This window comes from Martes martes (assembly GCF_963455335.1).
Source record: "Martes martes genome assembly, chromosome: 8".
Classification (NCBI taxonomy): Eukaryota; Metazoa; Chordata; class Mammalia; order Carnivora; family Mustelidae; genus Martes; species Martes martes.
Window position 1 is genome coordinate 2,659,523 of NC_137895.1, and position 21,837 is coordinate 2,681,359.

Consider the following 21,837-nt stretch of genomic DNA (forward strand, 5'->3'; position numbering starts at 1 on the left):
TCTGTCTCCACGGCCTCGTTCTGGGAGGTAGTGTGGGGAGGGGAGTGATGCCGGGTCTGGAGCAGGGGGCCCAGACCCTGCCCCGACCATCGGCCTCGCTGTCTGTGGGACTGCCCTCCGTCAGCACCTGCTTTGGGTGCACAGGTCCGTCCCTGTCGGTGAGGGAGGTTCACCTAAAGGCTCTCTCGGGGGTCTTGCAAGCCAGACACTGTTGGGTTTCCTCGTCCAGGAGGCAGTCTGTGACAGCTTCGAGCTGCCAAAGGCCCCGAGGAGTCACCGAAGCTCCTTCCCCAGCAGCCTCCCCTGCCCCCAGACTGTCTCGGGGCTTCGCGGAGAGGAAGGGGCTAATGGTGACTTTCCCTTTGGTGTCAGTAGAGAATCAGTTCTACCTGCTTTCTCCCCGGTGGGGAGTCCCACGATCTCGCACACACCTACGTGAGGGCGGCAGTGCGACGCAGCCGCGTTCCCGGGGTGCGGGGTGCGGGGGGAGGCTGGGACTGCAGGAAAAGCCATAAGCCAGAGCCAAGGCTCCCGAGAACACAGGGCTGCGTTTGAGGGGTGACGGGCACGGAGTCTGGATTTTCTCAACATTCTGCGGGCTCCCCACACCTGCGGGAACCCCTTCTCCCAGGCACAGAGTTTGTGCCCATTTTCCCGGCGGTCTCTAACAGGTGAACGCGGAGGTCCAGCCGGCCCCTGCGGGCCCCCCAGTAGTCTGGGTCCCTCCTGTCCCCATGGAGCCCCTGCCTTGCCCAGCACCCAGGCTGCATGTCCTCCTCTGGGGAAGCAGCCCCCAGGCACGGTTCCCCTGAAGGCTCCGTCTTGTATTTATTTGGAGCAGGAAAGCAAACCTCGCCTCTCACCAGGGTCCCAAGCCTCGGAGAGCCTGCGGTGCCACGGGCCTGGTGTCCTGAGCTGCGGCACCTCCGGCCAGTCGGGGCCCAGTGCGGGCTGGTCCACCCCACCCCCCGTCCCCGCGAAGCCGCGCGGCATCCAAAGGGAGCGATCATTGCTCGTGAATTCCAAGCAGGCAGCAAGCTTTGTGCTCCACAAATGGGGTTTTTCTGGGTCACGGCTCAGAAGGAATAAAGGACTCTGATGGAGTTACAGGGAGCTGTGGCTGGGCTCCAGGGTCAGACGCCGGCCTGGCGTGATAGCAGAGCCGGAGCCCCAGAGCTCGTCTGCCGGGCGGCCGATAAGGACGCCGGCGGGGGAGGAAGCAGGGGGCCGCCGGCCAGCCCGCCCACCCTTAAGTAGCTGTGTGACCTTGGGCGGGCCCTCGGCCTCTCTGGGCCTCCCCTCCCATCCATAAATGAGTCCCCAGCCCCAGGGTTCACTGGATCTGGGGGTGGGGGCTGCGCTGAGGGGACAGTCAGGTTCACTTCACAGTTCAGCAGTCGGTAATACCTTCTAGGCCTGTTGAGGGCCGGAGGAACTTAGGAAATCCCACCTGCTCACCTCCCTGAGGCACTTTACATGCAGGGAAACTGAGGCCCGTCAGGGACAGACAGGGCAGTTTGGGGAGCTCACCTCCGAGCTGTCCCCAAGCACGGCAGGGGGCTCCACGAGTCCTCAGGGGACGGGGCCTGGACTGGGCTCCTGCGTGAGGCTTCTGAGCATTTATGCGGGGCTGGACACACGAGGTCTGTGAAGTAAGTACTGAGTCAGCTTTGCAAAGGCGGCCTCCTGCCTCCGCCCCACGGCCCGCCAGGGTCGCCATCCCTGTCACCGCAGACATAGCCAGGCTGCCGCAGACAGGGAAGTACTGAGAGGCTTGACCCAATGTGAGGGGTTCACTGGGACCCCACACGGGTGAGCAGGACCCGTGGCAGGTGCCGGCAAGACTGGGAGCCAGGAGCGGGCACTCAGGATGGGACAGAGGCCTGACTAGCGGCCCAGGATGGGCGCCAGCCCGTCGGATGGGTTTGCTCTGTCGGAGGAGGTGGTCTGGTTTGTCGTGCTGCGTGGTCACTGCAAGAAACTCCAGTGCAAATGCCGTTGGTGGGAAGCGGCCCCCGGGCTGTGATCGGGACAGAGAGCAGGTGGGAGAGAGCCACGCATCCCCGGGGTCCCCACGGCCTCACCCCACAGAGGCCCCACCTTGTCCTCGTATGTCCACCTCAGCCCGGCCTCCATTGCCGCTGGCGGGCCGCACCCGGTGACAACCATGGCCATGCCCCTGCCCAGTGGGCCCAGGCCCTGCTCCTCCCCCTCCCACATCCCTGGTCCCCCTGCTTCCGGCTCCTCACCCGAGAGACCCACCGCAGTAGTAACGGTAACCGCAACACCACCAGCCGCCCGAGATCACAGACACAGAGCCTTGATCTGCACCCCAGACACGGGATGCACGGCCCAGTGTTAACTACAGAGCCATGATCGTGACCAGTACGGTGTCCGCCGTCCTCCCGGAGCCGGTCACACCAGGGTGACTCAGGGGGAGGCAGGTGTAAGACGCCAGGGAGGAAACAATTTTCCTGGACCCTCGTAGGCCTCTGGCAGAGTCCAGAAAAAGTGGACAGACGAGCAGGACAACAGCACCCACATCTCCTTCATGTACGGTTTACGTGGCGCGGGAGCCTTCGCAAGGAAACGGGAGACCGGAGGACACGATCTGCCGGCGCATCCGCTGCTGGGTTTGGTGGGAGCGCGGCCCGTGGCCGAGTACGGCAGGTCAAGGGGCCTGGGGTCCGCGTGTGAGCAGCGGGAAACAGCGGGCTTGTGCGTCCGGGGCTTCTTGGCGTCTGGACATGTGGATGCTCTCCCAGGTGCGGGGGGCTCCCCCAGGAGGGTTTCATGCTTGCCTCAGGGGAGGGCGCGGGGGCATCGGAGGGACCTTTCTGCTTCTGCTCCTTTCCCAAATTCCTGCATCTTAAAATAGTCCATATGCAGGAGGCCACGTTTTGGGGTGTCCTGAGCCCCGTCAAAGGAAACCCTATGTGCGTGGGCCTCGGTGGGCCTGCTTCGCTCCACAGGGACAGCGCCTGGAGCCGTGGTCCCGGTTTAGTGGGAGATGGAGGGCCTGGCAGGACGGGGAGGGCGGGACACCCACCGGCGCCAAAGAGCAGGGGCGGTAGGAGAGAGCAGCACGAGGGGGAGGCCACAGGCGGGGCGTAGGGGGCCCAGCCTTGGGGGGCAGTGTCCGGCTGCAGCAGGGGCCGTGGGCGTCCGGGGGCTCAGCTCCCCCTGCGGCCCGCCCCGCCTTTCTCACCAAGGACCAGGGTTTCTTCGTGTGTTTTGTTGAGAAATGCACCAGGTGCTCTCATCGCAAGAGCTCGTCCGCCCTGCTTTCGCGTCCTGTTTTCCAGGCGGACACGGCCTCTGTCCCCGACAGGCAGGTGCTCGGCTCTGCCCTGCGGGCTCCGCACTCTTCCCGCCCTTCTCCCAGAGCCGGGGAGGCAACGCAGGCCCTGCGGGGGAGGGGACGGGCTCGCACCTCCCAGCGGAGTGAGGCTGCAGGCCTGGGCCTCGGCTAGGGGACAGCATCACCCAGCGTGGCCCCAACAAGCCGCCGTGCAACTCGTGTGCGATTGTACTTGGCGCAGCAGCCGCATTTTTAAAAAATCAAGAAAAAGTGATACTAATTTGAATAATATAGTCCATTACCCAATTGATCCAAAAACCATCATTTCAATAGAGAACCAATGTGAAAAATTATGGAGCCACGTCTTCGCCTTCTTTTTTTCCTGAATCAAGTGTTTGATGTCCAGAGTGTGTCTGCAGGCCCAGCACAGCCCCCGGCAGACCCGCCGCCTTCCCCAGGCTCAGCAGGGGCGCACGTGCTCCGATCCAGAGCCGGGGGGAGACAGGGCTGGGGCGGGCGGGGAGGGATGGTCAGGACGAGAGGACGGTCTAGCCGCGCCCTGAACACAGGAAAGAGCCGGCCTTACGCAGCCGGGGCAAGAGCGTGGCCAGCACGCAGGAGCAGGGCGGCAGCGGCCCCGGCCGGGACTAGTCTTGGTGTTTTTGAGGAAAGGGAAAGGGGCATCAAGTCAGAATGCGCCGAACGGGGGAGGGGTGTCGGGGCCAGGTGGGAGGACCAAGGTGAGGACAGGCAGAGAGGAGCCGGGGAGGCCCAGCGGAGAGCCTGGTGGAGACACGGCGAGCCGGAAGCCAGACGCGCTCGGGGAGGGAGAGGCCGAACCTAAATGTGCCAGGGGAGCCCCGGGTAGACTCGATCTCAGACACAGCTGTCTACACTGCGGGTGAGACTGCGCATTTGGGGCTGGAGCGCTGGGGCTGTAAGGCCTTTCTCTCCCGGCCTGGAGTGGGGGGGGTGGGGGGGTTGCTGCAACGCAGTGACCTTCGCCTGTTCCCTGGTTTCACGTTCCCAGATTCCGGCCTCCAGGAAAGCAGGAACCCTCCGCAGAGGAGACATCTCCGGCTCCTCCCAGCCTGCAAAACGAGATCTCTCCCGGCGGAAAGCTCTGGGGAGCAGCTCGGCCTGTCTGGGAGCCGTCGGGCTGGAATGTCCTTGTTCTGACTGATGGGGAGGCCGGCAGAACAGAAGGGACCTTGGAGCACGATCCTTGGTGGCTCCCGCCGAGGCTGCCGGCGGGCCCGCGGCTGCCTGCCTGCGCCCCCGTTTCTGCTCATCGCCGCGTTTCATAAACAGGACGGCTCCTGCTTGTTGCCATAGAAACCACCCAGTCTGTTTAGCCTCTCCAGGGCGGTGGGCGCGGAATCGGCTGCAAGTTTGACCGGAGTCTGTCACCTTTTCAGAGTTTATTGAGTTTATTTAAATAAACAGTTACCCCAGGGGGGTATCGAGAGCCTCTCTCTGCAAACGGAGGCCTGTAAATCCGCACGGGGGCTTGTCCCCAGGGCCCGGCCAGGCACGGCATCCAGAGCTGATTAACAGGCAGGCCGTGGGGGCGCGGAAAGCAGGCTGGCCCTTCGTCGGGCATTCAGCTGGGTAGCCTGGCCCGGAGCCTCTCAAAGCACAAAGAGGAGTCACGCGGCTCAACCACGTTCGTGGCACAGCTCTCTGTGTGGGCGAGTCAAGGAGCCCCTGCAGCAAAGACGTCCCAGGGGAGAGCGTGGTTCTGTGGAAGGTTCTGGAACAGCGGTCAGAAGGGGCTCAGAGGTCAGCCACTCAGCCAGTCCCTGGACCCCTGTGGGGCATCAGGACTGTTCTACAAGCAGGAATATGCAGGATGGATGACCCAAGTCCCTGAGCCCATGGAGCGGACATCCTGTCAGGGCTCCAATGGCCCGCTGTGCCACTGTCTGCATCCACCTGTCCCTCCGGGTCTCCCACTCCTCAGCTGGGAAGTGGAAGCCACGATAACCCAGGCGGCCCTCCCTGAAACCAGGCCTGGGTCATCACAGTCAAGGGGGGCTCCCCAGCGGGACACAGCTCCCCTTGGGAAAGTAGAAAAGCTCTGGAATGAGATCACGGTGACAGCGGCAAATGCTATAAATGTATTTAATGGATTGTATACCTAAAAATGGCAGGAAAGGTAAATTTTATGTCCTGTCTATTTTGCCACCATAAAAAGAAAATTAAAGCACTTCCAAGGTTTTATTTAAGCGAGGAACTATCCTCATCATTATTGTCACTTCCGAGAGAGTGGCCTAGTGGTGGGTGCAGGGTCCCTGCCCCACTCTGCGGTCACTCACCAGAGCTGTTGAGGGCCTGGGAGGCCTCAGGATGTGCACTGGGCACGGGGGACATAGGGGTGAACCAGAAGGCCGAGGCCCTTGCCTTCCCGGCGCTTGGCCGGGCGGGAGGGGAGCATCGCACGTAAACACATGGGTGGATGCGGCAACAACAGCTTCTGTGAAGGACTAAGAGGCACATGTGCAGACGTGGTGAGAGAAGCCCCCGACAGCTGGGGCGTCTGGGCTTGGAGAGCGGGAAAGGCGGGGCAGCCAGGGGCTCCAAAGAGGAGGCCCGCCGGCCCTGGAGGCAGGTGTAAGGCCCTGAACAGTGACCACAGAGAAACAGGGCGTTTACGGCTGCGGCAGAAAGGAGAGGGTGGGGGGCCCTCGGGGAACCGAAGGGGCTAGAGGAGCACGGGTGAGCCCAGGAGGGGAGAAAGAAGGAAACGGCGAGCACCGGAACGCCAAGGTAAGGAACCAGCGGAGAGCGAGGCGGGAACGAGTCCCGTATTAACGCGCTTTCCTGCGTAATGGGGAGAACGAGGCGTGCGGGGGGCCGAGGGGAGCACGGGCTGCGGCAGACAAACGGGGCCGAGGACACAGGACCCGAGGGCTCCACTGCGGAAGCTGGAAGCCAGAGCGAACCCCAAGCCGGGCAATAAAGGAAACAAAGAAGGTAATGAACGCAATTCACAGACAGAGAGCAGAGCAGGAGTGCGAGGCAAGCGCGTACTACTTGGCAGACCGAGTCACCAACGACAAAGGCAACAGGATGTGTGTCTTTCGACGTAGAAACTGTTTCTCCAGACAGATACACAAAGGCAACTGCCCCCAGGCTCCTTATACAAAGAGACGTGTGTAAATGCATTGATCGGTTATGTGGGGAAAAGTGACCCCAATTACAAGTTCACCAAGAGAGAAAATGAGGCAGTAAACCGTGGCATAGGTACAAGATGGGACCCCGAGGCAGTTAAAGCGAACAAGCCGTCCATCTCAGGGCCAACCTCAAAATAGACCTCTGAGATATCCAGCGAAGACGGCAGATGGTTTATGAATATTGCATTTGTAGCAAAAATACAAAACAACAATTTAGGAAAACGTGTTTTCATTGAGACCAGCAAAAGATGGTTATCCAGAATATGTAAAAATCTTCGACAGATCAACAAGAAGAAGGAAGAGCACCCGGTGGCAAGAACATAGAGCAGAAAGGGGCACTTGCTAAGGACAAAGCCCTAAGGGCTAATAAAACTGTAGAGAGGGCCACTCCTCTAGCCACCGGGGAAATGAAAATTAAATCATGCTGAACAGCACATAAACACCCCGATTCCAGCAACACCAAGATTTGGCAAGGAGGTGAAGGAAGCGTTTCCTGTGCATATAAACTGTGACAACTGGGTCAGAGGTCCCTTGGCCCCACCTGCGAGGCGAGCGCGGTCGGCCCACAGAGGCTGCTGCCCCACCAGGGGACCTCTGTGCCCTCCCGCCGCCGCACCACGCAGAGGTCTGTCGTGAGGCATTGTTCTTCTGGAAAATCAGAAACTCCAAAAATGTCAATCACGACGAAATCGATAAAAGCATTTGATGTAACTGTGTGATGAGACACAAGGAGCAGTGACCACGAATTCGAGATCTTGAAATATCAGTAAAAAAAAATTAAAAGGCAAATGAAATATGGTGACACATTCTGTGCATTTTAAAAACTCAAAACGACATTGTGATTGCCGCACTGGCACATATCGGTAACAAAAATACAGAAGGTCGGGTGTGAAACACACAGACTTCATGACCGTGAGAGAGCCTGGCGAGAAAGAGAGAGGGCGGCCAAGGAGACGCCCATTTGTCCGGAATGGTCTGTCTGTCCTTTCAGAGGACGATAGCTGAGGGACGCTTGCGAATGTCCCCATTTATTTGTTCCACTGGCAGGTGCACGGGTGTTGGTCCTACAATTTATTCTCTGTTCCTTCTTTTCGAGAGAGAGAGAGACGTGTCCTATAAAGTGCACCAATTACAGCTCTTGGAGACGAGGACGAGCGTACGGTGAGTGCACTGGGAGGCTGGGAGAGACGCCTGGATGCGCCAGGACTAGGACCCCGGAGCCGGCCACATGGCACCAGGCAGAGCCATAAAGGGACGGCGTGATTGTCCAAACCCCACCAGACGTCGCTGGCCTGACTCCTAACTCACCCCGTTTGCCCCGTAAATATTTCAGTGGACTATGGGAAGGGGCTGGGGGGCAGACGCCTCCCCACGCTGGGAGGAAACACGGAGGCACGATGCTCTGGCCTCAGGCAGGAGGCCCCACCCACGCACGGCAGCCAAGGAAAGTACCAGGAAGGGGAAGATTGATAGATTTTACCCTTTTACTACATAAAAATAAAAAATTTTATCCTTGCAAAAACACTATAAACAACATTTAAAAGCAAATGACAAATTTTACAAGGTGGGAAAATAGAGCGGAGATGAGTTCAGGCAGAGGGACAGAGAGGCCTCCAGAAGCGAAGGCGGGTGGGCCGGCGCGGGAGGCAGGAGCCTCCGCGGGAGAGGCCCGGGGGCCAGGCAGCCCCTTCCTCCAAGCCCAGGCGCCTCTGCAGACCTCGGGACACGGGCTGACCGCAAACGCTCAGCACATTAAGGAACTGACTGAGGAGTGGTAAAATCTCAGGACGGGTTCCTCAGGGTCGCTGTGCCCAGAATTCCCCCTCCAATGCCCTGGTTCCTGTGCTGTGGCCTCTAAGCTCAGAGATAAGTCGGGACCCCAGATACAAGTCTGAGCACCCGGGAAACCCTTCCTTCCAAACGTGAGCTCCCCACCCCGGTGAGTGTGGCTGTTTGCGAGACTTTCAGCCCACTCTACGTCCATTCTGGAGACATGGGGCGGGCCTCACAGGCGTCCCACCTAGGGCCCCGGACAGGCCTCCTAGAGCCTCAGTCACCGCAAAGTGTCCGAGGGCCTCCGCTGGCCAGCATCCCCCGCCGGCTCCCGAGGACAGAGGCAAGCCGCCCTCCCTGCGCCCAGAAACGAGCAGGGGAGACAGAGCCATGATGCTAAAGGGGGCTGGTGGGGGCGCGGGACAAAGACAGAGCTCCCGACCTCCGTGGCCTCGGTGGGTCCTCGGGAGCGACGGGGTCCGCAGGGCGGAGAGATGAGCCTGAAGCCCGTGAGTCGGAGGAGAAGCGAACAGCTCCGGGGCAGAGACCGAGACCTGAGTGAAGGGAAACAAGCCGTTCTGTCCGGGGAGGAGGCGGCCAGAGGCCTCGGTGCTGCCGGTGACGGGAAGCGTGCGGGGACGGACTCACGGCGCGCTGGCCTCTGCCCCCTTGTCCTCAGACTTCCTGGCTGCCAGCGTCTGCCCTGTTGCAGGCACCGAGCCTGCTGGGGAGGGGGCCTGTATCTCCAACCCGCGGCTCCCCCGGGGTGGGTGCCCCGTCCCTGGCAGGAGGGCCGCCCTCCGGAAACGGGCGGCGATGGGAGGATGCCCGCCCCGCAGGCTGCGGGGGGGGGGGGGGGTGGCGGGGAGCGCTGGGCCTACGCCGCTGAGCCCGGGGTGAGCGAGTGAAGCGGGGGGCGCCCCGGCCCTGCCCCTGCCCCCTCCCCCTTGCTCAGCATTAACCAGGGGGCCCTGGAACCAGGTGCGGGGGCCCTGCCTGGGCACCGGGGGGCCACGTGAATATAAATTCACTGCTTTTCTTAATAACTGGAAGTAAAAGTTTGTGTAAACTCAATCGCCGGAGCACTAATAATCCAATTCCTCTCGGCAGGGTCAGTCCTCTGGGCGCCATCTATAAAACAAATGTTTGTCATCCTCCGGTAAGCACTTCTTGGGGATAAATAAATAATCGAGGAGCTAATCGAGTGTACACCTTGCCACACGTTTATGTATTCCTTCCTTTGCACATCAATAACCCCATCGGAATTGGATTTATAAATTCAAATTATCTTCCCATCTCTTTTCCTCCAATGGCAAAGCCAGCGCAGAGAGGCAGGGAGAGGCCGGCTTAGCTCGACCCCCCAGGCCACCAGTGTCCTCACCCAGAGGACGACTCCTCCCCGACGCGTGCCCACCTGGACTCACATGTGCAGCGCCTACTGTGTGCCAAGATGGGTCACGGGGCTCCTCATCTTCCTCGGGTCGTGGGCGTGTCTTCCAGAACAAAAGTGGTCCCAAAATGAGAGAGAGAGAGAAGGGGCTGGGCACCATTCAAGGGCCAGGGGTCCCGCACGCCGGGGGCACTCCCCCCTCCACCTGGCCCACAGAGGCCACAGGAAGAAAAAGCGTGCATGGGGGCCTCCGGCAGACGGTCAGGGAAGGCTGCGCAGGAGACAAGTGGGTGTCTCCCCATGTCTCCGTCTCTCCATCTCTGTCTCTGTCTCTGAGAAGTCAGCTGCCATGTCTCCAGGCCCCTGGGGTGGCCTTGGGGAGAGGCACCCGGTAAGGCCCCGAAGCCTCGGGCCAACACCCAGAGAAGGGCTTCCCCAATGCAGAGCCTCCTGCCGGGTCGGCTGGTGGTCACACCGCCACAGCCCACAGCCCCGTGGCCAGCACGCCAGGAAGCTCCGGCCAGCGTCGTCAGCTCAGCCGCTCCTGGCACCCTGACCATCAGGAGCCGCGAGCCGTTGTCCGTGGCCGGAAGCCCTGGAACCACAGGGTGAGGTGTCGCTCGCACGGCGGCGGCCACGAAGGACAGGGGGGCACCGCCGCCTCCTCGCGGCCGAGCCGCTGGCAGGGTCCTGGGGCGGCGGTGCCATCTGACCCTACGGGCTCCTGGAGATCCCAGGCAGGAGTGCAGGGGGCTGGGGGGAGGCCGGATGCAGGACAAGAGGAGGCGGGAGCCACTGCCCTGCGGCGTGAACGGTGGGCAGCACGACTCTGGAATGGACGGACGGACAGCCGGAGAGGAAGAAGACAGAGTTTGCAGGGAAGCCCGGGCAGAGGGTGGCGGGTTCTGCGGAAGGAGACCCCGAGAAGCAGGCCGGGCTGTGGGAGACAGTCGGGAACTCTGTTGTGGCCGTGTTGAGGTGGACAAGCCACCAAGCCGGGGGGGAGGGGCACGTGGGCAGCCGGAGTCCGGGGCTCCGAGTGTCCTGTTCGCCAAACTAGTCAGGGCCACAGCAGTCCTGTGAGCGAGGACCATTATCACTCTACAGCTAGAGGTGCACTCCAGACCCAGAGCAGTCCAGACACCTGCCTGAGGCCACACAGCTGGGATTCGAACCCACACATTCTGGCTCCAGGGCCAAAGCGGCATCTAGATCCAGAAGAGATCACCTGCCGGAGAGCACTGCAAACTCCCCTGCCTTCGGCCCCTTTCGTGTGCAGGGAACGGGCCCCCAAGGCCAGCGCTCAAGAAAGGGGAGGCGTCCCTGGCCCCACCATGCCCCTGAGGCAGAGCCTGGTTGGGAGGGCCTGAGTCCCTCGTGCGCTGTCCCCACACTCGCGGTGCACGCAGAAGCACGTGTCTTTTGCCCCTCCCTGAGGCCCGGACCTTGCCACACGAATGCTCTGTGGCGGTCTGTGGTGATGGAGCTAGCTGAGCGGCACCACGGCGGGCAGCAGGTGCCCGGGCCGCTGTGCACCCGGGCATCTCCATCGCCTTCCCTATGGGGTGGTGCTGAGGGCAACTCGCAGACGGGTCCATGAAGGTTCGTGTTAAAGTCAACAAACATTTCCTTTTTAATGAAGGGCGACTGGAGAATGTAGGTGGGGACAGGACGGGGTCCCTGCGCTGGAGGGTCAGTAGATAAAGGCTGCAAGAGAGGTGCAGAGCATGCTGGGAGCCCAGAGCAAGACAAGCTAATTCTGGCTAGAGTGTGAAGGTGCAGAGGGACGACGCGGGAGAAGGCGTCACCAAGGACGAGGCAAATATCCAGCCACCGAGGTAGGCGTAGACGGTGGGGAGCCTGGGAAGCTAGAATCCATGGGAGCCGAGGTGGGCACGGGTGCCGGGAGCTGCGGCCCTCCAGGCAGACAGCGACCTCAGGACACCCCAGCAGGGAGACTCGGCATGGCTGGGGCACCGACGGCCTTCACTGTCCTCTCCCCCGTCCCCCCTGTGCACAGATCCAGAACCCACAGCTCCCTGCTCCCTCAGCGCGTCCAGCTCCGCGGACCTAGCCGGGCTGCCCTCACCCGGGCAAGGAGCCGGGGGTCACATCCATTCCGGGCACCACGAGGAAGGAACGCAGCGTGTCGTCGGTCTCCACGGCCGGGAGGGCGCCGGCAGGCTGTGGATTTCACGCTGCATCGCAGGCCCTCCTTCCCCGACAAATAAGTAAATAAATAAATAAGCGAAGAGCCCGCGGCCCTCCCACTGGCCGCTCCTGCTGGCTGAAATTGATTATTTTCTCTGCCCTGTGCCCGCTCTCTGTGCTTATTGAGAAGTATATATCTGAAGCGGTGGGTTTTTAAACTCGCCGGCGCGCCTGGCCTTCTCAGGAAGCATCTTTCTTCCCTTTGAACACCAGGCTCCCGCGGCAGGGGTCTGCTGGGCCTTTTTATAAGCTGCAGAGGCATTTTTCATCCCTGAAATGAGAGCCTGGCCTCCAAGGCTCCAGGAGCTGCCAAGGCTGTTGGCAGAGTGTGTTACCGGGGCCGGAGCCGCCCTCCTGGGGACGTCCTGGCGTTCGTGCCTCCTGCCGGGGCTGCGGGGGCCCTGTGGCTGGATCCTGGCACCGAGCGGGGAGGGGCCGAGCATGCGCGCCCCACCCCCATGTCTGCAGGATGGGGGTGAGCTCTCAGGGAGCGCAGGACAGCGAGAACTCTCCCAGGTGGGGCAAGGAGGGCTGGGGCCTTGGCCCGCCCCCACTGGGTACCCTCTCCAGGAGCAGCCTCACCCCTGCAGAGGGTACCTCATGGTGCATGCGCTGTGTGTCCAGAGTCAAGGTCAAAACGAACTCCTGGTGAATTTGGGAAACAGAGCCATTCTAACAAAGTGAGGATACGGATGATCTCCCCAGGCCCCAGATCCCGTTCGACGCAACAATAGCGAGTTCCTATGGGGCCCCCACGGATGGACATTGTGCGTGACAGTGCACGTGGGTCCTCCCATGTCGTCCATCCACGGCCCTAAGAAGTGAGGTTTTCTAAACTTCGCCAGTTTAGCAATGGCGGCACCAAGCTCAGAGAGCCTGGGCGGCCTGCCCACACTCACCCAGCTAGGAAGAGTCGGAGCGGGGTTTGTCCCCATTGTGACCCACTAAGGCCACCCAGCCACGTCTCGTCTTGAACTGCTGGTCCAGACATGCTCATTGGGTATCTGCTCGCCACCCACCCCCGGGCCCGCTTCGTCCTTCATGCAGCAGCTACCTGAGCTCAGAGACGCTCGCCGGGAGCCCCGCGACCCAAAGCAGGAGGCAGGCGAGACACGCCCCCAACCAGCTGCCGTCTTCCCCAGCCCCCACAGCCGGCCCTCTGCATGCAAACCGGCCTGCAGGTGATCAGCTGAACACCCCGTTAGCAACTATTATGGCTTTACTTCATGCACGGGGCAATGAACAGAGCCATAAAGGGAAAGCAACAATTGAATCAGGAAGATATGGCACTTTTAAGAATAGTTTACGAGTTAAACAGAAAGAAAATTCTAGCATTCCATTCTGGAATATTGAGCAATGCTCCTAGGGCTATTTGGATTGTTAAGTGTTATTGAGCTGCTCCCGTAATGTAAAGTATACAAGATGGACATAATTAAAAACAATTGATTCAATATTTTTTTCCAAACCTCAGGGTGAGAATAAAACTAGCATGATGGAGAAATGCCAGACCTGGTGTGACCTGAGCTAAGATATCTTTGTAACAACACAGCAACCAGCAGAGTGACAGTGACAGCATCCAGCAATGGAGTGATCATGCACACACACACACACACACACACCCCAGAGTGATCACACACACACCCCCATGAGAGTGATCACGTGCACACACCCACCAGAGTGATCACACACCCATGAAAGTGATCACACACACACACCATGAGAATGATCACACACATCCACGAGATCACACCCACCATGAGTGATCACACCCACCCCCATGGGAGTGATCACACACACCTCATGAGAGTGATCACATACACACACACCCACAAGAGGGATCACTCACACACACACACCCATGAGAGTGTCACACACATAATGAAAGTGATCACAGCTACAGGAGTGACCGCACACAGTGGGGGTGATCACACACACACACTATAGAGGTGACCACACACACACACAATGGAGCACACTCAGTGTGCCACAGACAGCACGGTTCCCACATGTGTGCGTCTGGTGATGTAAGAAAGAGCACAGCAGACACTTCAGACCACAGGTGGTTTCTGCTGGAGAGATGGGCACCGCCACCACTGCCGAGCAAGGAGGGGATGAGCCGGTGTGTAGGGTGGAGAGGGGCGGGGCTCCGAGGGCAGCTCTGGGGACCCTTGCTGGCTCTGCTGGCTGGGAGCCTGGCGTGTCCACAGCAGGGTCCACGGCAGACAAGGAGACGCACACGCAGGCCCTGATCACCGCCACACAGACCGTCCTGCCTAAACACAAACAGGACACAAACAGTGACATCCCTTTTCCCCAAGAGCTTTGCCCAGAGCCCCGAGTGGCCCGCTCACTCGGACGAAGAGCTCACTGCGGGGTTGAGCCTGGGTCCGGCCTTTTGCTTGATGTCAAGTCTGCCTCCAGCCCAGCGCTTCCTGGAAAGGCCACGGAGAGCGAGGTGGGTGGGGGACAGGGCGGTGAGACGCAGGCTTCTCACCAGGTACGAAGAGTGACAGGTTGATTTATGGAGGCCATTAGGAAGGAGGCGCTAACCAATCCGGGGGGAGAGGAAGGAAGGCCTCGTGCTGGAAGCTGGCCACGGGTCCCGGCCGGGCCTGCCGTAAGGGTCCAACCACCAGCTCTCGCGGTGGGGAGGGGGTAACGTTCCCGTCTTCAGCAGGAACCGTGGGGCCCGAGCTCCCACCAGCGTCCGTTTCAAGCTACCAACATGGTGTCACGTGACCAGAATTCCGGAACACACAGCACCCCCCAGCTCCAGCCCTGCCCTGCCCTGCTCGGGCCTTGGGAGCCTCAGCCCGGACACAAACCCCAGAGCAGGTCCCTGCAGGTATGGGGCTGGGGCCCTGCGCTCCCTCTGCGGCAGGAACACGGGAGCCCGGAGCCCCCGAGGGCCCGTTCCGTGGGTCTGATTGAGTCACGTGGTGGATCTGCTGCACCTGCTCCGTCCCGGGCCTGTGCTCAACCCTCAGACCGCCCCTTCGTTTGGGCTCACGTTCCGGGGAGCTCGCCGAGGCCCAGCAGAGAGCGCCTGGGCTGAAGGACGGGGACGGTGAGCACGGCCCACCGTGCGGTCTGAGACGGCAGCCGGGAGCTGCTCCTCAGGTGCAGAATCCGCTCTCAGACCCCGGCCGGGCCCCGGAGTGAAACGAGACTAGAAGAGCCTGAGCCCCACTGCCCAAGGCAGCTCTGCGTTCCCGAGCCCTCCACGTGGCACGCGCAGGACCGTGCCGACACACACACCATCTCACACGCCCTCGGGGCCCGCAAGGTATGTCCCAGGATGCCCCCAGAGAAAACCCAGGAGACTGGGGTGGGAGAGCTCACGGGAGGCCGGCGCCGGGCTGGGAAGGCAGAGGGAAGACAGGTGAACCACAGGCGTCCTGCAGGGCCATGAAGCCCTCTGCGGTCTAGACGGACTTGCCTTGCAGTGTCACCCATTAGGGAGCCTGTCCCTGGACCTCAGCCCAAACCCCTGCCTGCGGCCAGGCTGAGCCTCAAGGACACGGGCAAGACCTAGCGTTCCGGGGCAGGGACACGATGGCTGGGGACACACATGGGACTGGCTGAGCGCAAAACACACAGTAATAAAAGGCGAGAGACAGATGGGAACGCGCCCAGATTTTCCAAAATATGCCTGGATTTTTGTGGGATGAGCGAGGAGGGGCCGCAGAGGGAAGGTGATGAGGAAGCCAGTTGTCTCCCGCTGGCATCGCCAGGCCCCCAGCCTCCCTCTAGACTCCGTGTGCTTCCTGTGCGACCGTCTCCACCAGCACGGCGTGTCAGTCACCTTCAGGGATGCGTCCCTCTCCGTCCACGCGGCACACTTTATCCACGCCCCCAGACGCGTGCAGAGCCGGTCCCAATAATCTTGTCGTTTATGTGCGCGTCTGGTCTCTTTGCACTTTCGATCGCTGCATCTGCTCAAGAACCGAGAAACAGGGGGTGTTCGGCTCGGCCTGCCGAGAACGCCAGCCCTCAGGACCCCCGTGAGCCCTGGGAGGTGACCTGCGGAGCCAATCACAGGGTGCCCCAGCCCACCTGGGCCAGAGCAGGGGGCGGGAGGGGCCCCAGCCGGGGCTCAGGCTCTAGCCTCCTCCACGTAGAGCCGCACAAACTCGTGCAGTCCAGCAGAGGACTGTCCTCGCGTGGGGGGCAGTGACGGCCACCCCACCCTCTCCCAGACCCCCGCAGGCCGCGGTGCTGTTTGGCCTCACTGGAGTTCCTTGCAGGCGTGTGGGAAGGGCCGTTCTCCTAATAAGAGCTAGGGAGGCCCAAGTCCTGGCCCCGGGGCGACACCCCACATCAATTGTACCCGTCCCTTCGGGCAAATGAGAAGCCCCAGCCAGTGAAAAGCTCAGGCCCGCATCTGATCAGAGACTCACCCCTTCCCAGTTTAGGCAGGGTCCTGGGCGGGAGGCATCTCCACCCCTCCCCCCGCCGGTCTGAGAAACGACAGGTGGAGAAAAACAGAAGGCCCGCAAGGACAAAACAAGGGGAGGCAGGCCCAGAGCAACACAAGGAGGAGAAGGGGGTGGCTCTGTCTGACCCCCACCTGGAAGGCCCGGAGGGCTTCCTGGAGGAGAGGATCCTCTCCATTTCTCTTTGTTTCAACCCCTTGGCGTTCTGCTGCCCAGAGTCAGAGCACAGGCCGGCACACGCTGCAGAGGGAACGGCGGAAGGTGAGCAAGGAGGGTCACATCTGTCCAGATCTGAACGTCCCCAGGGATGCCGGGGAGCAGCCATTTCCGCAGGTGAACTTGGCATGAGTCTCTTCCCAGAGCGAGGCTGAAGCACAGCCCGGACGCCGGGCTCGGAGCTGCAGAAAGTGGGCTGCGGAGTGGGGGCTGGGAGGACGGGGTCCCCCTCTGCCCCTGCCCTGCTACAGAGCAACTCGGGGCACCCAGGAAACCGGGGCAGCTCCTCTCAGACGCACGCTGGCCGTGCCTCCGCGGGAGCCGCCGAGGTTTCTCCCGTTGGATTTAGAACCAAGATGAGAGAAAACAGAGATACCTAAACCCATCTGCACAGTAATTGAATTTTTTCAACTTTTATTTGGAGTTGTCGGGTTCTGATTCGAGGCTGGAAAAGGGAAAGGCAGATTCTCATTTCCCTTTGCTCATCCCAAATCGTACCAGTGGGTGTTTTAATTTACAAGTCAAAGTTAATAAACTGTGCATGTGCTCGGTTACCCCGTGGTCCACAGGACATCTTCCCAGCCCACAGGATGGAGGGCAGGCCATCTCCGCAGTGCGGGAGCTCAGCGGGTCTGGAAACAGCCTGCCCACCCCTCGGGGGGTTGCCTCGAGACCCTCCAGAGAGGGGAGATCCAGCCGGTGGCCTCTACCCGGAGCCTCACGGGCAGGTTTGAGTAAAATAAATAAAACGTTAACGTACCAACAATAACACAAAAACTAAGACTTAGGCAGTGTCGTCCATGTGCTCCATGGCATTTAAAACAATCCTGTAGAAGAGAAGATCCTTTTAGTCCCTCATAGGGGGATAACGTCACCACCCTTGGCCACAGAGCGCCAGGTGCCAGGCAAAGACGGATCCCACATCTGCCCGGAGCCGGCGCGCCGGCGCCAACCCCCAGCCCTGAGGACCCTGAGCCCAAAGCCGCCACTATTGATGTTCCCGGGAGTGGCCTGAGTCAGAGCCGACCTAGAAAGTTCTACAGACATCTGGAAACCACCCGTCGTCTCCTCCTGAACCCAGCCTGGTAATCACTCCTTTTCTCTCCGTGCCAGATGCTAAGCAAATGTGCTCCTTCTGAAAAAAGAATCTGCATTTCTAAAGAGGTTGAGTAAAACTAACCTGAGAAAACTAATATCTACATGTGGAAAGGGAGACACGCATGGCCTGAAACTATGAAAACTCTGCCCGGCCTGATGATTCCTCAGAATGTACCCATGCTCTCAGCCACAAGCCCTGCCACGTGTCACGTCCCCATCTGGGATGCTCGTCCCCTCCCTCCCTGGTCTGTAACTACCTGACAAATACCCAGACTCTGTCTCGACTCAGGTCAAGGTGTCACCTCCTCCAGGAAGTCTTCGTGGGTGCTCCCTCCCTCCCGTCCTCTAAGTCTCCCACTCACCCTGCCGTCAGAGTGCTGACCGAATGAGACTGTCATTGCCCATCTGTGTGCCCCTTGCACATGGCAGCAGAAGCTACTCCACAGGGGCTAAGACCTGCTCTGGCTTCCACGGGGACAAGAGGAAGGAACGTCCCAAGCTAGCCCCTGAGAAGAAGGAAAGAAAACCCCCTTCATCCCTTGTGGCATTTCCCAATCTTCTCCCAACTGCCGCACAAACCATTCTGTGGCGGCCCGACCCATGGGAAGGACAGAGGAGCAAAGTCGTGACAGGCCAGCCATCAGCCGCGGTCTGCGTGTCCTTTTTTACCTTCTGCTTTAAATTCCCATTTATAGGGATGCGTGGGTGGCTCGGTGGTTAAACATCTGCCTTCGGCTCAGGTCATGATCCCAGGGTTCCGGGATCAAACCCCACGTAGGGCTTCCTGCTCTGCGGGGAGCCTGCTTGCCCCTCTCCCTCTGCCACTCCCCCTGCTCGTGCTCTCTCTCTCTCTCTGTGTCAAATAAATAAATAAAATCTTTAAAAAAATAAATAAAATAAATTCCCATTTATTCAATAGACTGACAAACACAGCACCTCCATGTCCAGGCACGGTTCTAGGCTCCATGGACGGCAGTGTACAGGGTGTGAACGGTCTCTGCCCTCGTGGGGCTTCGCTCCGGAGCAGGTGAACAGCTACACGAGCAGAAAGAGCTGACCCAGGCCGCACCCCAGCTCCTTCACCGCAGGACAGGGAAAATCTGGGTGAAGCTTCATTTTTAAAGTTACAAACTAGTCAAGATTGAAAGAAAAGGACCCAAGTACCTAAGCCCAGGGCAATACAAGGGTGCCCGAGCAGACGGAAGCCCCGGCCACGAGGGGCTAGGGCACTCATGCCCATACAAGGTGAGGACACAGCCTTGAACCGGGGCAGAAACAGGAAACTGAGACCCGCGCATAGGCAGGGCCCACGAGGGGCCGATCCACACGGAGACGTGGACAGGAAGGCCCACAAAATAGAGAACTGACGAGGCAGGCCATGGCTGCCTCCAGCTCGAGTCAGAAACACGGATCTCACGAAAATTACCTGTAAGCCTTGGCCACGTACAGATGTAAGGTCTGAACTTACAAGGCCAATATGGACTAAAATTCCTCAAATGAACAAATGTCCCAGACTGATGAAAATCTAGGGTCCCTTGGCAGAAGCAAGGAAAGAAAGAAGAGTCACGCCTACCATCCAGAATGCACGAGACCCCATGGTTAAAAACCAAACACCCACAGTGAAGGGAAACTCATGACAAACAACTATACACCACATGAACAGCTGATCCACGAGACGTGAGTGTGGGCGGATTCCACAAGGGCAAAGGGAGCACCTGTTTTGGCCGGGTGATGCTAGGTTATGCCATGTGACAACCTCCAAATCCCATGACCTCGAGAACTAATGCTCCTCTCACCTTATTTCTCAGGAGCAGCAGCAGCTGTGCCTTGGCTTTGGCTCTGTTCCATACGTCTCCTCTATTCTAAACCCCACTCTGCAGGAACAGCCCTAGCTGGGACGTGCTCTCGTGGAAGAGGGAAAACCACACGATGGTTCAACCACTTGATGGCCCATGGATGCAGTGGTCCCTAAGCTTGCTGCTAAAATGTGGCACTTTTGCTCACATGCATTTAGCCAAAGTGGTCCCTGAGCTGAAGTCAGTAAGGTGGGAATTAGCTCTTCTTGCAGGGAAGCATCGCACATCCCATGCCTGCAGCAGGGATGCCTAACCCTCTTACGAAAGGCAGAGAATAATCGGAAACGGCAACTCAAGGACCTAAAGAGTTTCACCTAAAATCCAATGAAACCATAAAACTAATATGCTTAAAATAGTGGAAGAGATGAATTAGGACCAGAAATCACAAGGGAAAGAATGAGATTCCTAAAAGAACAAGCAGGTTTGAAAAATACAGCCACGTAGAATTTCTCAGAAGGAAAGATATCAGCATTTACAGGGAAAAGCCAATGAATCACTCAAACGGTAGATCAAAGCAGCTGAAAAGAGAATTCACGGACTGGAAGATCAAAGTGAGGAAATCATCTAGAATGAGCACAGAGAGGCGAAGGGTATAAAAATACGCCCCCGGCGACAGGGGGACTAATGTGATCCCCACGTGGCGCAGGTCTAACGAACTCCAGATGGCAAGCGTAAGGAGAATAAAGCAGACGATAATGGCTAAGTGATTTCCAGAATTGAAAAGGCCCCAATCACCAAGCCGAAGGTGCTCATTGACTCATAAACAGGGTAATTAGAAATAAATGCACACCTGGACCAGCGTCAGGCAGTGTGAACAAAAAAGGCAAGCAAGGCATTGTTAAAGGCACCAAGGGAAAATACAGATTACCAACCAAGCAGGAGGGGAAAGGGAGGAGGAAGGGGAAAGAGAAGAGGAGGAGGAGGAGGAGGAGGAGTAGGGGGAGGGGAGGATTGACAGTTTCTCATCCACAGTGACTTAGAGGAACGCAGCGTCTCATGTCTTCAAAGCCCTGCAGGAGAATGACTTTGAGCCTAGGATTCGAGACCAGATGAACCCAGTGAAGACGTTCAGTCTGGTGCCCAGTGTCCTGAGGCAAGAGGGAGTATGCGTTAGCCCTAGGGGTCTCTGCTGGGAGAACAAAATGCCTCTCAGAGCACCTTTTACCCAAGCGCTTTAACTGAGAACAGAAGAGCTCCCTCCTCGTCGACTGCTGCTGTCACCACCAAGGACAAATGCTCCCGAAGTCGGTCAAATCAGCCAGCGTGTCATGGCTGGAAGGCCACATTAACCAGGGTAGAGAACTACCTTGAGGGAGGGGAGGGTCCCAACGGAGCAGAGTTTCCATCAACCGGGTCTTCAGATTAGAAGTTCCGTATAGTCAGAAATAAAGCTTTGGGCTGAGTACAGATTGAGTTTCTTAGTGTCTATTTACAACATTCCTTCCCTTGCATCTCCAAATGTTTAATGCAAATCTCCACCCCACACCTCCTGGTTCACAGATTGGAGGACGGGAAGCCATCTGTTTTGGCAGAAATTGGGTGCTGGGCAGAGGTGGTGGCAAGAGTCTCCGTCCTCACCTTGGAAGAGAACGCCCCAGTTGCCAACGATCAGGCAGACTCTCCTCCCTCCTGCTTCCCCCCTGGGTTCAGGGTCAATCCCTAAAAAGCCCAAGCAGTGGGGTATGAAGATGTATCGAGAGCCTATTTACAGCGAGCGTCCATAAGCATGTATCAGAAGTGCTGGCTTATAAGGAAATCAAATGAGATGATTATGGTGAAATTTATCGTTGAATCCGCGAGCACCGTGCAGACTCTGAAAGGTTAGACTTTGGGGTAATGAAGAGGGTACATCCTAACAACAGCTGCGAGGGGCAATATAACGCAGCTGTAAAGCAGGAGGGGACAGAGCGGGAGAGAAATCCCATCCCTTCTGGGTCACCATCGCTCACGGCTCTGCAGAAGCTCAGCGGACGGGAGTCCGGCTTATCTCCAGCGTGTTAATTAATAACAAGAGGGTCCCTCCTTTCTGCGGGCGTCCAGGGAAGACAATCCTTGGGGTGGATGCGGTGTCCCCAGTGGCTTGCTAGGGCGCCACGGAGAATGAGTAACACATCGTTTCTGCTCTCGGGGAAGGTGCAGTCTAGCGGGGAGACAAAATACAAACATGGGTTCACTCCAGGTGCTTCTTTAACCCACTCACTGGAGGGGGCAGCCTGGGGGAGGGGAGGCTCCAGCCACCACGGTGCTCAGTGAGTGTTGGCCATGGAACATGAAGGCCACGGAGCACAGGCCACGGCCCGGACCACTCCAGGTTGGCCAAAACTTGCCAGCAAGTCCCCTGGAGAGAACCCAGGACCCCAGATTCTCCCCCATGGACAGA